Source organism: Anabrus simplex, chromosome 1 (genome assembly GCF_040414725.1).
Source record: "Anabrus simplex isolate iqAnaSimp1 chromosome 1, ASM4041472v1, whole genome shotgun sequence".
NCBI classification, from domain to species: domain Eukaryota; kingdom Metazoa; phylum Arthropoda; class Insecta; order Orthoptera; family Tettigoniidae; genus Anabrus; species Anabrus simplex.
In genome coordinates this window covers 1,139,982,915-1,140,001,348 of record NC_090265.1, presented here as the reverse complement: position 1 = coordinate 1,140,001,348, position 18,434 = coordinate 1,139,982,915, and positions in this window count along the sequence as shown.

Below are 18,434 nucleotides of genomic sequence, written 5' to 3'. Positions count from 1 at the left end.
TTTCTGAATAATAATAATAATAATAATAATAATAATAATAATAATAATAATAATAATAATAATAATGGTGCAAGCTTTAGGAAGTACTTACTGTTTTGCATGAAGTGGGCCTTCCTCCTCATCTTACGGCTTTGATTAAAAGCTTATATAAATAAAACACCGCCCAAGGCATGCTGGAGTGTGGCTTATCAGAGGCCTTCAGAGTGTCAGAAGGAGTGAGACAAGGTTGTATTCTGCCCTCCCCCCTGTTGTTCAGCATTTGCGGGGAACACATCATGCGAAGAGTTCTGGACAACTGGCAGGTTGGAGTGTCAGTTAGACGAAGGTTGTTGCAGAATCTACGTTTTGCTGATAGTACTATTCTATTGGCAAGCAGTGAAGATAAACTTACTGAATTAGTGCAACGGGTAGATAGCAAAAAATCTTGAGCTTGGATTGGAAGTGAACGCAGCAAACCCAATGTGATGGTTGTTAATAGAGGAAAGAAGCTCCAATTTTTGGTCGTCGTCTAGTAGACCTAGATTTCGTTAATCAATTTATCTTGGGTCATTGATGAACAACACTGGCAGCTGCGAGAAATAGATCAGAAGAAGAATTACTCTAGGAAAACTTACTATGGATAAGCTTCGAACGATATGGCGTGACCGAGCAATCAGTAAAAACACAAAGTAACGTCTGTTTTGTGTCTCGGTACTTTCAGTCTTCTTCTATGTCTGTGAATCACGGACGGCGAAGGCCAAGGACATAAAACGTGTCAGTGCATTTGAAATTTAATGCTTTGGAATACTTTGGATGGACGAAGATAATATCTAACTTCTCCATAATCACTTTTCAACTATTGTTAAACAGAGAACCCTGCTGCCGAGACCGATTTGCCTTAGCACTTCCAGGAGTCTATCCTGCTGTACTTTATCAAATTTCTTTCCACAATCGGTAAAACATGCATCCACATCCTTATCCATGTCCTGGCAACGCCGTAACAGGATCCGTATGCAATATAGCGCATCCTGTGTTCCAAATCCGTTCCTGAACACAAATTGCGTTCCTGAGTGTACCCCCTCGCATCTAGCATAGATTCTGCCGTGTAATATCTTCAGAACATGGCTCACCAACCTGATCCAACGCTATTCATCACATCGCTTTGCATTGGCCTTCATCGGTGGAGTGACGAAGGTGGACTTAAGCCAATCGTATGGTATTACGCCGTTTCTGTACACCGCGTTGAAGAGTTCTGTTAAGACGTCAGTGCCATCGTCGACCACCAGCTTTAGGATTTCGGTGTATACCCGACGCGACCATGCGGCCTCACCACTCTTCAGTTGTCAAATAGCTCTCCACACTTTCTCCTGCAAGATGTCGAGACGAGTGTTTGCTTCAGCCACGCCGTGCTGCTCTGGTTTGGCGTCCTCAAAGAACTACTCAATGTAGGCCTTCCACAGCTTCAACTGTGTCCGTTACTAGTCCGTTGTTCTTGTCGACCAGTATTTTGGTGTCGCGCTTTTCTATTCATTAATTTTGTGGTCATTTAGGAGGCCTAGATGCTGTTAATCAAATTATTTATCTTGGATCATTGATGAACAACACTGATATCTTCTTGTGCAGGTTGAAGTTGCCATGTCTCTCTTGTAGATCTTCAATCTCCAAACACTTTGCTGACAACCATTCCTCTTGAGCGGATTTGATTTTACCTTTTACCATATTTCCCGATGTATCTGGTGGTATCGCTGTATAATACGATTCTTTCATTTCCGTCTCTTGTCCATTAACTCCAGAATTTCATACAATCAGCCATGGCTGTTTTTTTCCTCATCTCTGCTGTCAACTCCTTTGTCTCGGCCGTGATGAGCACCTGCTTGACGCCTGTCCACAACTCCTCCACTTCGCCCTCCTTATTCTTCAGTCGCTTCAGCCCTTCCACAAGATTCTGCGACGAACCTTGCCTCTTTGACCTTATTCATATTTATTAAATCTCTTTAGCCCTCTGTCATTGGTCTTGAGATTGAGCTTCATGTTCCTATGCGGTCTGACGTGATGCCAGCTCCTGGGTATGTTTCTTTTATTCTATTTTCTTTACGTCGCACCGACGCATATGGGTCTTATGGCGAAGATGGGACAGGAAAGGCCTAGGAATGGGAAGGAAGCGGCCGTGGCCTTAATTAAGGTACAGCCCCAGCATTTGCCTGGTGTGAAAATGGAAAACCATCTTCAGGGCTGCCGACAGTGGGATTGGAACACACTATCTCCCGGATGCGAGCTCACAGCTGCGCGCCCCTAACCGCACGGCCAACTCGCCCGGTGGGGTATGTTTTGACTGCCTGGAAGCTGTTCCTGAACCTCCGGTTGACCAGAAAGTAGTCAGTCGTGCTCGTGACTATGTTACCTGCTCTGTCTGGAGGCGACCAACACGTGTAAAGATGGCGTGGTGGAAGTTAGATTAGATTTTCGTCCTGGCAGAACTTAATGAGTCGGCTTCCCCTTCCGTTTCGCACACCCAGCCTGAAAACTTCCATCACTTCTCCTGCTCTTCCCTCCCCTATCTTCGCAATGCAATGATGTCCCCCATGAAGATATTCAGACCCTGCTTCTTTGTCATTCGCTTCATCTCCTGGACCTGTTGATGGACCTGCTCAAACTATTCATCCTCCTTATCCGCAGTTGGTGCGTAGTATACCTGGGTAATGTTAACATCGAGGGGACTAGCTTGCAGCTGCAGCATTGCGCCGCGCCGCATTCTGAGAGCGGCAGGAGTTTCTTCACGGCACCGCTCACCCGGCGTGAAACGTTTACAGCGACTCCTTGACCGTGGTCTGCCTCATTGTTCCCCGCGTAGTACACCATGTGGTCGTATTGTCCACATTCCTGCCATCTCATTTCACTTCTACCAAGGATCTCGATCCCAAGTCTCTTGAACTCTCGTATGGCATTGATAGACTTGCCTGCTTCGTACATACTTCGAACGTTCCATGTTACAATCCTAATGGCTGACCCGAAGATTCTTAGCAACCTTTGACCATCTAATGTCTGCCGGGGGCTGAGGTCCGTACGTTTAGTGTTCTCAGCCATGATGATTGCACAAGGAAAAATTACTGCGGTGGTTTTCCATTGCCTTCTCCATCGCGTCGCGCCACCCGCACCGCCGCGTGACGTTGTCTGGTCTAGAGCCCTTTCTGCGCACAAGGCCCTCATCGGCCCCAAGCCAGTTCGGTTGAAGCCGCTGCCCTCCAACAAGAGGGGTTCTAGTGGGATTTAATCTACTGAGCGACCATCACCCTCCCCACGGGTTCCTCCGCCCGAAGCCGTTGCTCCCCCAGGGTCGTCAGGTTAATTGATCGACGCTTAACATTCGGCGTTCAGTCGCTGGCTGCATGGTCTACTTCATTACCATGTCGGGCTAACCTGGCCAGGCAAAAGTTGTTACCTGTAGGCCACTGCAATCCTTCTCCTTCACAACATAATATTTTGGAGTATGAACAGCTTCTGTCATTTCTGTATTAAACACTTATCACAGACAGTTGATTGATAATTTCGGTACTCATAGTATTTCGAGTGGAACAAGATATTTATCCATGTTCATAACGAAGTGTTCTACGATAGAAATTTTGTTATTTGTTTTGCGTCGCACTGGTCTTACGGCGACGATGGGATAGGAAAGGACTAGCATTGGGAAGGAAACGAGTGTGGCCTTGTTTAAGGTACAGCCCACAGCATTTGCTTGGTGTGAAAGTGGGAAGCCACGGAAAACCATCTTCAGGACTGTTGATAGTGGGGTTCGAACCCATCATCTCGTGAATATAAGCTCACAGCTGCGTGACCTAAACCGCGTGGCCGACTTGTTCGGTACGATAGAATTTCGTAGAACGACCAGTATATTTCGTTTCCGGTCATAGAGATATTTTGTGAGTGTCGGTTTTTACATATTCATACCGTGTGAAGGCTGGAATCGTACCTAAAATGTCCCGTCCTACAGGACCTATCCCACTTAACCCGAAATACTGTCACGAAAATTTCAGGTGATGAGGAAAGTTTACGATGTAGTCTTTTGTTGTGCAGATGGATTTCGCTCGGTTGAGCCAGTAGTTCGCATGAGTACGAAGAGAATATTCTTTCATCGATAGTGTAAAGACCGATGGCAGCAAGTATTTTCATCCCCAGCAGTATCCTAAGCCTCTAATGGGAATTAAAAACAACAATAAGACTTTAAGCAGTGAAATTTTCTCTGCAGGAAGCCACGGGATATTTTCATTCTTTACACTATCACATCAGCTTCCGAAACGTTCGGAGATAAAGAAAAAAGAACAAAGATATATGTTAACATGGCATGATAAACATGGCACATTTCCAGTTGGTCAAACATTTCAAATTCGCCTCGTTTCACAAAGGAATTAAACATTGGCACGGTTACTGACTTATGTATATTTTTAATGCCATTTGAGATGGTATCATATTGATTGACGTTAAAGTGACTTCCCGTATAATTTTCGTCTAATATCCGTGATGCAGAGAATGGAGTCCTGGAGAGCGGTTCTTGTAAGCTGATCTGCCTTGTTTAAGTTGATTACCACCTCTGCCCCGCTGTGCTCTGTCGAGAGAGAGTCGTGTGTCAACAAAGCTTCCCTCGTCTGACCACTTTACGTGCGGCTAACTGGACGTTTACGAGGCCACGTTCAAGACACAGTAATCCACAATTTGATTTTTGATATTTTTTACTGAACTTGCCATTTGCTGTAAGTGAAGAAATAGTTTTGTTGGAGAGTAGCGCCGATTGGGAATTAGCAGTGGGGGTGTACAGTAAGTTATAGATAATGTATCAAGAAAAATCCAGGTTTAGGAGATACAGCGGGCGGATGGGTTGTATATCAAAACTGAAAAAAGGCTACAAGATGTTTTTTATGCTCTCCGAGAGAATTTCGACAGAGAGGTAAAGGTTCACAGTCTACCAACTTAAGTGCCCCCTGGTTATCTGTATGGCCCATCTATATTGGAGGAATAGGTGCTTTGTGACGTACCGATACCGGTGCTCCCATCGGAGCTCCTCTGTCGGTCTGTAGTAATTCTGATCTGTTGTGTGCTTTGTCGTTTAAGTTTTTCCCGTATAGATAGTTTGTATACAGTATTTGTGATTTGTAAGTGTTAATTGGGTACTGGTCACCCATCCAATGGGTGACCACGCCTGATGTTGCTTAACTGTGGTACTTGTATGTGTGTTTGTGTTACGTGTAATATAGTCTACCAACTTAAGTGCGGTAATAATAGTTTTTGAGATTTTGATTAAATAAAACTTTCACCAAAAGAACAATAATTACACATTCATTACAATTAAATAGAAGTACACCGGGCGAGTTGGCCGTGCGCGTAGAGGCACGCGGCTGTGAGCTTGCATCCGGGAGATAGTAGGTTCGAATCCCACTATCGGCAGCCCTGAAAATGGTTTTCTGTGGTTTCCCATTTTCACACCAGGCAAATGCTGGGGCTGTACCTTAATTAAGGCCACGGCCGCTTCCTTTCAACTCCTAGGCCTTTCGTACCCTATCGTCGCCGTAAGACCTATCTGTGTCGGTGCGACGTAAAGCCCCTAGCAAAAAAAAAAAAAAAATAGAAGTACGGCGTGATTACACAATTAAAATCATGCAGTATTTGACCACACACTAACAAAAGTAATAGACACTGAAGAGACTGCCAGACTGATGAATGTGCCCGAGAAGCGGATGAATCATATCTCAGTGTCTATGACCTCTGCTACCCTTTCTCACAGCACATGCTACACACTACTTTGTAGTGGCGCTGTACGAATCGGTAAATCGCGATAAACAACCTTTTGTGAGAATTTCCGCTAAGAATGTTGTTAATAATTTTAAAAAATAAATGAAAGAACTAACTGATCAGAGAACAAGGCTGTACATTTTTAAAAAATAATTCCAATAATTCATAGTAGCGGATGGCTTAAATAGAATAAAAATGTAATATTTTCTCCATAAAGTCGGTGGGGGCAGCCGCTGTTGTTGGTAACTGTGGCCTGGTGCACGTATTCCACTATGTTGGGATTCTGTTTGAAAATATTGCGGAAAATATTGGCACACTCATTTCCTTTAGTGCAGATTTTAAATAATGAAGGATGTTCACTAATAGATGTGGTCCGACTCATTGGCTGAATGGTCAGCGTATTGGCCTTCGGTTCAGAGGGCCCCGGATTCGATTCCCGGCCGGGTCGGGGATTTTAATCGCTTCTGATTAATTCTTCTGGCTCGGAGACTGGCAGTTTGTGTCCATCCCAACACTCACCTCTTCATATTCAGACAACATACCACACTACCAACCACCACAGAAACACGCAATAATGATTACATCCCTGCATATAGGGTTGGCATCGGGAAGGGCATCCGGCCGTAAAACAGGGCCAACTCCACATGTGCGACGCAGTTCGCCCCCGCGACCCCACAGGTTTGGGAAAAAGCTGTAGGATAAGAATAAGAATAAGTAGATGTGCTTAATACATAATAATAATAATAATAATAATAATAATAATAATAATAATAATAATAATCTATAAAATACACATTTCCATTGGTTTAATATTATCATGACGAATAGAATACCTATTGTGATCACTGCGCTCTTTTAACACTGTTGTTAGTGGCCCCGCCAGAGTGTGGCGCTGCAGTCGCAATGAACCACCTGTAACAACACGTGCGCCAAATTGTCGGCGTGCATGCGTGACGTCATGGTAACAACTTTTACGTCTGTCGAGGGAATTTGTTCGTTTTGATATTTTCCGAAAGTCTGCTTTCTGTGTGCAATCAACTAATTTTCTATTATTTCGAGAAAATGTCGTACTGTTTCGTTCCTGGATGTAAATCGGGTTACGGAAGGAAGCCTGATGGTAACGATTATTTTAGCGCCAAAACAAAATAATGTTTGCGAAGTGGGTGAGAGTTGTTCCGTGGAAAGATAAGCAATTGTCAGCCAAAAGCTGAATATGTGACCTGCATTTTTTGGCAGGTTGGATTAACTTATAAAGGCGAATTGTTTCGTTGTGAACTTCGTCGTGCGAGTTCAAAATGAAAACCATGAGCAGTGCCTCATATCTTTCCAAATTTACCGAAATACCTGTCCACAGAGGAAAAATCGCGGAAGGCACCCTGTAGGAAAAGGAATGAAGACAGTATTAAGAGGATAAGGAACAAGAATCACGATGAGAGTGAAGCTGTGATGGCGACAGTGAGCGGTAAGGTTCAATATCAGCCTAGTTGTAGTCAAATTCACGGCGAGTCTAGTTCTCTTACCGATGCCCAAAACCCAATAGTGTCTCTCAGAAGGCGACTAAAGGACGCAACTCCTAATTTAATTCTAGCTAAATGTCTCTTTCGTCAGTCAAAACTAGGATTAATTACCTACAGGGGCAGATTAAGAACACGGAATGTTTAATGTTTTATGTGGTCTGTTTAAAAAGTTCTTGTTTTAACTATGTAAAGCACATTATTGTTTTCGCTTTTCGTAATGTTCCACTTTATGTCGTGTGTTCTTATTAAAGTCCAAAGTTATTTCTCCGTCGAGACTGAGGATATTATTTACAACTCTCTGACAGTATTATTCATAAGTCTATAAACAATTACTGGGTGTTTTATGTGGTTATTTGCGTGTCACTGTAACCTCCAGTGAAACAGCTGACAGTGTAGCGTTGGTGAATGGCTTCACTAGCGCCACTCTGCGGGAGCGCGCTTGAACTCGGCGAGTGATTTCACTAGGTATGATGTTAGTATAATACACGAAGGACTTTTTTTTAAATTCGAGCAGCTTATCGTGCTACACTTGGTATCTCTGTTATAATCATCTTTGTCCTCGAATAATAATACAATTCCAGATGTTTGAAAGCTACTGTATTACTCAATGGGTTTATTTTATTTTTATTTAATTTATTTAATTTTTATATTATTTATTTTATTTTATGTTTGTATTTAATTGGAAATTTAATTTGCTGGAACACAACGTTTGTATTTTGTACGTCATAATGTACACTATACTATTCGTCCAATGAGTGATACAAAATGTTGTGTATGTATGTATGTATGTATGTATGTATGTATGTATGTATGTATGTATGTATGTATGTATGTATGTATGTATGTATGTGTGTATATAGCTACATGTTGAGTCCTCAGCCCCAAGGCTGATTGAATCCTCAACAGATCTACCATCAGCTGTCATAGGTAGCCTAAACGTCACTGAAGAGGAATACTAGGTAAATAAGGAGTGAGGTGATTTCCCATTGCTTTCCTCATCGAGTCAGAATATACTGTTACATATTAGTCTGCTAAACCTGTTCAAATGCTTGCACCACCTGACCTCATACGCAAGGCTGTCACACCATTCATCACAGGGACTGGCTGCATAAGGAATGCTGTTACTAATTTTGTTAATATCTCTCTCAATTTAATATCGTAAACGCCAAGGAAAGTAACAGACATCCCAGGGCCCTGTTTCATAAAACTAATAATATTACCTAATAATATTAGAACTCATAAAAATAATTATTAGTTAACCAAATTCTGTTTTATAAAGATTTACACACGACTAATAAAATATCTTCACTCATAATATTAGTTCATTAGTCAGCCGTTACACATGGAGGTTAGAATCGGTATATCGGCATATGTTCTTGATTTGTGTTTGTTCCTAGCAGTAGGCTAGTGCTGGACTACAACCGGCTATTATTCCATATGTTCGATTGGCTCACTTGATATTTTCGTTGTTGTGACTTTGATACACATGTGAATGGATAAAAGAAGTGAAAATTATGTGAGAGAAGATTCTTTGCGGAAAGTGATTGAGTCAAGGTGCAGCCTTCTGCACATTATAACCCTCCTTGTTCTTTTTACTTTTTTTTATTTTATGTACTCTTAAAAATCTCTGTTGAATTGGACTAGCAAAATCTTGGTTTACTAGCCCTGTGGATGGGGGTGGTAGAATAGCATCCACGATATCCCCTGCCTGTCGTAAGACGCAACTAAAACGGGCCCCAGGGTCTCTCAACTTGGAGCGTGGGTTGGCAACCACGGGGCCCTGATCAGAGTCCTGGCATTGCTTCCACTTGTGCCAGGCTCCTCACCTTCATCTATCCTATCCGACCTCCCTTGTCCAGCTCTTAGGGCCTTATTACACAGGGCAGCCAGGTCGGACAGCCACTCATCGGGCATGGACTGTTATATGGATGTTATTACACGAGGACAGCCAGTCGCACGACTACACTTTGTTGACCTTGAGGCTTCCCTACCCGGCAACCAATCCGGCGACCACTGGTGGTGGCCGGGTGTTGAAGTATATGGGGCTTATTACACAAGGCAGCCAGAGACCGGCAGCTACAGTTTAGTTACGTATTAGCAAATAGCTTAATATGATAATAGTGGAAACTCCTGCGAGAAACTGGCGACACCGCTTCTGCGTGCCATCTAGCGACTCGAGAGGCTAACTACTCTTGCTACGGCTGTCAGCTGTGTATGCCAGAAGTGTCTTATTTGTACTTCAGATAGTTTTATGCTTGTCATGTATCACGATTTTGAAAATGGCAGGAAGAGGAGTTATTTGTGCTATGCATGGGTGTTTTCATTACAGAAGACAAAGTACTCGCAAGCCATTTTACAGAATTCCTAACAACAAAATGCTGTGAGTATAGGCCTACCTGTTAATGTTTACGTGCCGGTATTTTTTTTCTATCTATGACAACATACTTTCTTTAAAATATTGTTATGAATAAACCTATGCATTTAATCGATTTTTAGGTGTACTCAGTGGGTGAAGAGCAGAAGGGCAGATTTAGATGAAAGGTATGAGGGTATGTTTAGCCACCAGAGTCCTCAGCCATTCTGTAGCTTCTGGAATGCTAGTTCATGTGTCATTCAATTCTTTGCAATCAAGTGCTGCAAACACTGCAGAGTTTATAGAAATGTGTGATACTTTATCTGATATTTTTAATTCTTCAAGTCTCAGTAGCCCCAAAGAGTACAGGAGACCTTTAAGCAATGACTCAGGGCATATGAAAAAACTGGATGAAATTTGTGATTGTCTAAAACAACTCAAAGTTTTGAATAACCGCAAAGCCAACCCTCTCTGTATTCAGGGTTGGATAGACAATATTTCTGCACTGAAACTATTGTGGTCTGAATTATACAGCGATTATGGTTTTCATTATTTGGTAACAAGGAGGCTCACGCAAGACTGCATTGACTACATTTTTTCCATCATCAGAGCAAGAGAAGGTAACAATGTAACCCCAGATGCAACAAAATTTCGCAGTGCCATACGGAGTGTCATGATAAATCAATTGCTCTTTGCTTCTGATGACAGCAATTGTGAATCTGATGTTGCAGGCTTTCTACTGACTCATAATGATGTGATGAAATGCAATTTTGATGCTAATGTCTCTCGACAGTGTGAGTTAAGTGATCAGGTAACTGATTATGACATGATATAATACAGAAAAATGCAGACAATTATGTCATAGGATGGGCATGTAGCAAATTTCCCCATGCTGAGTGTAGGGATGTATTGTCATCTTACGATAATGATTATAGCATGGGAAACTTGCACATAGAAATGAAAAAGTATGACAATTCTAAAATTATGTTTCCAAATATTTGTGGGGAAAAGTTAGATGCTAAAATATCAAGAACATTTGAAGATAGGTTTTTTAAAAGTTTTTGTTAGAAAGCAAAGATGGAATTAGAATAAAATTAAATGACAGGTTTTTGTCATTGAATGAATGTAGTGTAGGCTTATGTAACAGCTGTGTAAAATTACTGACTGACAAACAAGTATTTCAAAGTCCTTATAAAGGCATATGTGAATAGAACCAATGACTCAACAGTGAAAAATATTGCCTGTAAAAATGCCAAGTTTAAAAATATATTGCATGTGTGATTTGCTCTTGAAGACTGTAGGCCCTAGTCATAACACGACGATCTAATGTTTTAATTGGATATTACATTTGTTTTATTCTTATCACTGGTTCATTCAGATCAACATCCACCTTTTTCCTTCCCTATATTATGTTACAAGAACGACGCAAACGTCTTAAAATCTGTATTTCGTTGGGTTGGAAGTCGAAATGTGTAGTGTTTGAATAGCGCGTAATGTTAGTGTTCCCTGCGGGCCGCTAGATGGCAGCACTACGTGCTGTCGCCGCTGCTCTGCGTGCTAAGTGAGGAGAGTTTCCACTATTATCATATTAAGCTATTTGGTATTAGCCACGAGCGACTGTGTACTGTTTTCTTGACGGGAAGTGGAAGTGCGCTATGAATAAAATAAGTGCTACTGGAAGTGCAGAGAAAGGAGAAAAGAAGAAACAGGAAGAACTTTTGAAAGAGTGTCAAACGTTCATAGACTCAAAAGTGAACATTGAAGATTTCATCTGTGAAATAGAAAGACGCCCTCCGATTCGGAACAGTATAGCAATAAACATGTAAAATTAAATGCTTGGAACGAAATTATGTGTATATTCATACCAGACTTCGAAGAACGGCCTTTAGTTGAGAACAACCTCCGTAACTATCCGTTGCAATTTTTTTACTTATTTCATTATATATTACACGTTATTTAATAACGTCGCATTTAAAAAGGATATCACGAAGCATTGCTTAGGTCTACTATAATTGTGAGATACCGTAACAAATTAGTGGGCTTTAATAGTTGCAATTATAGGCAAACATAAAAGAAAAACAACGAGCTGACTGATAATCTAAACTTTATGTATTGGAAATATTTACATTTTTCTAGCGTCTAGTCAATTAATAAACTAAATTAATAATCGAACTCACAAACACTCGTGTCTTCATCACATGGAACTGTCTGGCTGCTCCACCAGTCGCTCTGCTCAAGACAGGTCAGGCAGCCATGGCTGCGCGATCTGGCCACACGACCTGGCTGCCCTGTGTAATAAGGCTATTCTTTCCCGACCCTGACGGTATTACTATAGGTTGCGAGTCCTAAGGAGTCTTTCATTTTCACGCCCTTTGTGGCCCTTCTCTTTCTTTGGCCGATACCTTCATTTTTCGAAGTGTCCCATCTCTTCCATTTCTATATCTTATTAGTGTTATATAAAGGATGGTTGCCTAGTTTTACTTCCTCTTAAAACAATAATCACCACCACCACCACCTTGGTTTACTGGTGGTGTAAGCCGTGATTTTAAAGGATAACTGGAGTCTCCGAACAGAACTGCTCTAGGGAAACACAATGATACTGTGTATCACTGCCAACGCGTGAGTGCAATGTGAAGCTGCTGTTTTGAGCTTATGCTTCATTCCCTGCAGTGGAACATTCTATTACCATTTCTATGAAGCAAATATTCAAAAGTCTGTAATCTAACCCAAATCTCTAATTGTATTCATATGTTTGTTAAATACCAGTACAGGCTGTTTTTGGCCTAACATTTATTGAATGGTGAATACCTACACTCGTTCCTCATCACTGTTTGAATCAGAGTCGACCATTTCACTGATCTTCACGATTTTATGCCAAAATATTTAAATACCACTCACTTTGGTTTCACTAATAATATGAACCATGAGTCAAAATACACTCATGGAAATAATCCCAATAATATGAGTAACATTTAATAGTCATGTTGCCTGTGAAACAATTTACTAATATTATTAGGAATATCTACTAATAATTTTGACTCATAAACTAATTACTAATGTTATTAGCTAATAACTCTATGAAACATAATACTAATATTATTAGTTAATAATATTGTTTTATTAGGAGCCTCCGTGGCTCGGACGGCAGCGTCGGCCTCTCACCGCTGGATACCGTGGTTCAAATCCCGGTGACTCCATGTGGGATTTCTGCTGGACAAAGCGGAGGCGGGAGAGGTTTTTCTCCGGGTACTCCGGTTTTCCCTGTCATATTTCATTCCAGCAACACTCTTCATTATCATTTCATAGCATTTATCACTCATTAATAAATCACCTTGGGAGTGGCGACCCCATTGTAATAACATCCCTGACCCGGTCAATGACTGGAAAACAGGTTGTAGGTTTTCATTTTCATTGTTTTATTACTAATAATCCTGTTTTATCAAACAGGGTCCCCAGGAGGCACAGAGCACTCCGCACACTGTATCTCACCAGACGTGGATCAAGGCAGACAAAAATATAGTATAAGCGGAAATACGATATTACAGTATGTAGCTGACTCACTTGATTCACTCTGTACTCTCTGTCCCTTAGGTATTCTCAGAGATGAACAAAATCCAGTTGATATTATGTTTGGTGATTCCGGTAACGGTAAGCTTTTATAGTGGTTACACCAGAACCACGAAAAAATTATTATGCATTGTTTGGCAAAATATGTTAACTGTATGCGCAATGGTGGGATCTTATTGAATTGCAGGTTTTCCACACTGAATTATACAAAAAAGAAAAGTTCATATGTGGTTCTAATGTCTTATCTCTAGTCATCAATCATCCTGTGTACATTAGGTGCTAAAGTTTTGGAATGAAAGGTCACCTTGTGGTCGATCTGCCTTATTAAAACTCTATTGTCTATTGTTCTGGAAGTTTACTCACCAAGACAAAGCAATCCTATATGAGAAAATTATATTTTTGGTAACCATCCCATTGTGAACTTGGGTTAAAATCTCACAAAAAAGTAACATAAAATTTGTTTTGTATGGATTTGTACTGACAGATAAACGGACTGAGATGTACATCTGTGCACAGGCTTGGTACGTCAGTAGCTGACTAAATACGGTATTGAAATGTGTTTGACCATAAGCTTAATACTACAACTTAAGTAACGTTCAGACGGTCGAGAAGTATTCACAGAGTCGAGTGGCACTGTCATCTACTTCTCACCAAAGTGGTCGCAGTTCAAATCCCAGTCAGTACATGTGGGATTTTCGAAATGAAATGTCACGTCCGTGTGGTTTGGATTCGACGTGAAACTGGATGTTGCTGGACTATAAACGCGATATCAGCAGTTAGGTAAAACTACAAGCTTGGTTGCTTTGCTCTGGTATTCACAGACAGAGAGTTATTGTTGCACAAATGACTGGTTGATGTTCATCATCACTATTCACTACATTTTTATACACTTCTTGACTGAATGGTCAGCGTACTGTCCTTCGGTTCGGAGGACCCTGGGTTTGATTGCCGGCTGCCCCAGGGATATTAACTGCGTATCTCTTGGCTCGGGCCTAGATGTTTGTGTTCGTCCTAATACTCTTCTCTTCGTCTACATACAACACAGCGCACTACCATGCACCACAGAAACACGAAATAGTGAATGCCTTCCTCCACATAAGGTTGGCGTCAGGAAGGAGATCCAGCCGTAAAACTGAGCCAAATACACATCGCTTGCCCACCCCAATAAATCTGAGAAAAGGCCAGAGAGAAGTACCGTAGGAGAGAAAGCAGAATTAAAATACACATATTTCTTTCATTCTTTATCCTGCAACAGTGTATTTCCACTACCGAATCCAAAACGAAATGTTCCCGTTTACATTTATACATTCTTCTTGTTCTTCCTGGCCCTTTCCCCAGCTGACTTGAGGATGGCACTATATAAGAAATAAGCCCAGTTTTTAGTGACCAGATGCCTTTCCTGACGCCAACCCTAATTTGGAAGTATGTATTCATTCTTGAGTGTTTCTGTGGTGGATGGTAGTGTGGTGTTTTGTATGTATATGAGTATGTCCATTGAGACGACCTAGCCCCCAAACTGGAGTAATCGAACCCGGGATGTCTGAACCGAAAGCCAGTTATGTTATACTTCAGTCTATGAGCCGTACGGTTTACTTACACTTAAAATGAGTACATTATCTGAAGCAGTTTGGTTTTAAAGTTTGTGTTCTTATTGATATTGCTATTTTATGCGGACTGCCGTTCTCGTGTGTTCAGTTATTTGAAGAGTTCGTCGGTCCGGCCTGTGCTCAACACAGTACGTCGCAGGAAGCAATGTGCTGACAACTCGCTTCGGGAAGGATATCATGTTTCTTAGTCAAGTGAGGATAATGTGTCAGCTCATTAATGGACGTGATAAGCACTTAAGCAGCTAAATGCTAAGCTGGCTTGTCTGACAGAATGGAGGATTCTTGGTAACCGAACTTCAGCTGCACCTTTCGAGTCCAGGTTGTTACTTGACGTCTGCGTCGTGTAATTACAAGTACTTATGAATTTTTTTTTTAATGGACGTAAGCGTACTTCAGGAAGTATTCTGTCACAGGGTACCAAGGTGTAAATACTTACTTTTAAAAAAAAGGAGAAACGCTAAAACTAATTTTGAAATTGGAAGCGAAAGAAATGAGAGACTGAGGAAAGCGCAAACTACTATAGAGAGACTTGATTCTGATCGGAGTAGGATCGAAATCTAAAGTTGAATGCTATGAATAATAGACGGATGTGGAGTGTAGAAACTGATTAAATAGAATGGAAATGTATTAATCGCAACCTGACTGCATGTGGATAGTTGAAATGATTATGATTATGATGATGATACAGATGATGATGATGAATGTACTTATATCTTGAGACCGAGCGAGTTGGCTTTGCAATTTGGGCCATATAGCTGTTAGCTTGTATTCGGAAGATGGTGGTTCTATTGACAGCCTTGAAAATAGTTTTCCATGGTTTCCCACTTTCACACCAGGTTGTATCTTAATTAAGGCTGCGGTCACTTCCTTCCTGATCCTAGCCCTTGCTCAACCAACTGTAGCCAAGAAACCTATCTTGAGTTGGTGCGACGTTTAACCACTAGCATACAGCTTGGAGGGTAACTGATGCATCAGATTAACATAAATAGTAGATCTTGGGGAGAGGATCACATTGTCGCAATATTCAGGTCTGTAGCTTGTGCCGTTCTCGATGAAAGTCGTGTTTTGAGAAGTGCAAAAACTGCAACGCAGCGGCTGGCGGGAGCGACTGAAGAGGCTGCCGGGGTGTGTTTAAACTTGTTGCTGCCTGCTGTTGTATCTTCAAGAGAGAAACGATCAGCACTAGTGCATTGACCGAGTTTTGTGACAGTACAGAGCGTAACTTCACGCTTTAAACTTAACAAATGTAATGAACGTTCGGTAACTATTCAACAGTATCACATTAAGCCTAACTTGGTCTATTCCACTGATGATCCCTGTCCGTTATTTGTATCCTGAAGGTGAAGATGGAAACCGACGTAACACTGTCTTCAAGACGGCTGGCAGTGGGATTCAAACCACTCACCATCCGATTGCAACAAACTTGCCGGAATAGCGTGCTGTTGTGCGTGCCGCTAACAACTGCGCCATACTGCTCGGCTTGGCCAGCCCATTAATAAATAATACCATAATGAGAAAAAAACTGCCCGGTAGCATATCTGAATGGCTGGCATACTAGCATTCCATCCTTGAGACCCGGGTTCGATTCCCGTTCGGGCGAGGGAATATTACATTTACAAGTGCATTCCTATGGCTCGGGGACTGCGAATTTCTGAAGTCTTCAACACATGTTCGCAGCACACAACAAGACACGACACACTCTACTACCACATCAACACACATCAACACGCACCATGTTTCCTCCAATGGTCGGCGTCAAGAAGGTCATCCAGCCGTAAAAGTCGCTAAATCTACAACCCCTGACCACGCGAACTAAACTGGGGTGTAATAGAAACAATCCCAGTCGCATCGCTGGTCACTTCTCACCAAAGCAGTCCGGGTTTGATTCTCGGCCAATGCATATGGGATTTATGAAAGGAAATTATGACAAAAGTAAAAGTCACGAAACACTCTAAGCGTAGTTTACCTTTTCAATAGAAAATATGAGAACACAACGGCAAAGCGTTTTTGTACCTTTTAGAGAATGACACACACTCGACCAGACTAGTCGTAGGGAACGGTCCACAATGTTACAGTAGGTTTTCAAAATGTCCATCATTGGCGGTAATTCGAGCTCGGCACCTTCGGAGGAAATTCTCTTCAATCCGTCTCAGTATCTCGTAGTTTTGACTGATGTCCTGAGCAACTTCCAAGACACGTTCCCAGAGCTCTTATAGGGTTTCAACTTCTCTGTACCGGGCGAGATGGCCGTGCGGTTAGGAGCGCGCGGCTGTGAGCTTGCATCCGGGAGATAGTGGGTTCGAATCCCACTGTCGGCAGCCCTGAAGATGGTTTTCCGTGGTTTCCCATTTTCACACCAGGCAAATGCTGGTACTGTACCTTAGTTAAGGCCACGGCCGCTTCCTTCCAACTCCGAGGCCTTTCCTATCGCATCGTCGCCATAAGACCTATATATTGTGTCAGCGCGACGTAAAGCCACTAGCAACTTCTCTGCAATACACCTTAGATTTCATGTACGCCCAAAAGAAGTAATCTAAGGGGTTTAGATCCGGGCTTCTTGCCGACCAGCCGATAGGGCCCAAATGCCCAATCTATTACGTGGATAGGTGACGTCCAAGTAGGGGGCTCTGTGTTGGTAATGTGCGCGGGTACTCCATCATGGTGAAACCGCATGTGCCATCGGGCAGTGCCGGATTAAGGTGTTTGGGTGCCCTGGGCTATGTAAAAATGTGGGGCCCCTTCTTCGTAACAATACATAAGACTAGCATACTGAAGTCGTTATAGAACTACTTCCACTTAAATTGATGAATAGGGAAGTGTTGAAACAGACTACAATTTTTCTCTATTTTTCATGTTAATATTTCATAATGCCAAAACATATTTTACATTTGTCTCATCATCACTATCAAATCGACATACAAAACAGAACTTACGTTTTTTGGCACCTCTAGAATATTTTCTATCCATGTTACAAGAACATTACAGTTGTAACTTACGAATGGTTCAATAATCAGAGATGAACTGGAAGTTCTCTTCCTGATGCAAAGGTATAGTATATCATGCGCATTCCACCGTGCTTCCCCTGTCCCCTCCCGTCCCCCTTCCCCCCTCTGCCCGTACTCGCAAGCTGCCAGATTTAAATTTTCATCAGCAATAACCTTTACAATAATTACAGTGCGTAAGTAGCGAGGATTTGTGTCTCCGGACGTTAATTGATTCTAGCAGTGATGAAATACTAACGCGGACAGCTGATAAGAAGGAAGGAAGGAAGGAGGGAAGGAAGGAAGAGTGCGTGTTCGATATTTTGCGAGCGTAAATATTCATATACATGCACGGAGGTGGAGCAGCAGGCCTTTTTGTACAATTTTAGGTTCGGCCAAGGGGCACGCGGGGCCCGGAGCTGCAGCCCCTTTAGTCCCCCCGTTAATCCGGCGCTGCGCATCGGGTATGGAGTGGAACAACTTCTAGTACAGTAGTAGAGTGCCTTTCAGAAACTGTATATAAGATATGCCACGTGTGTCTTTATTGCTGTGTGTCCTTGTATTGTGTGTGTAATTACGGCTGCTTAATAAACAAACTGTGGATATTGCCCGTAAGAGACAAGTACAATATTCTGCGCGAGTCAAACGA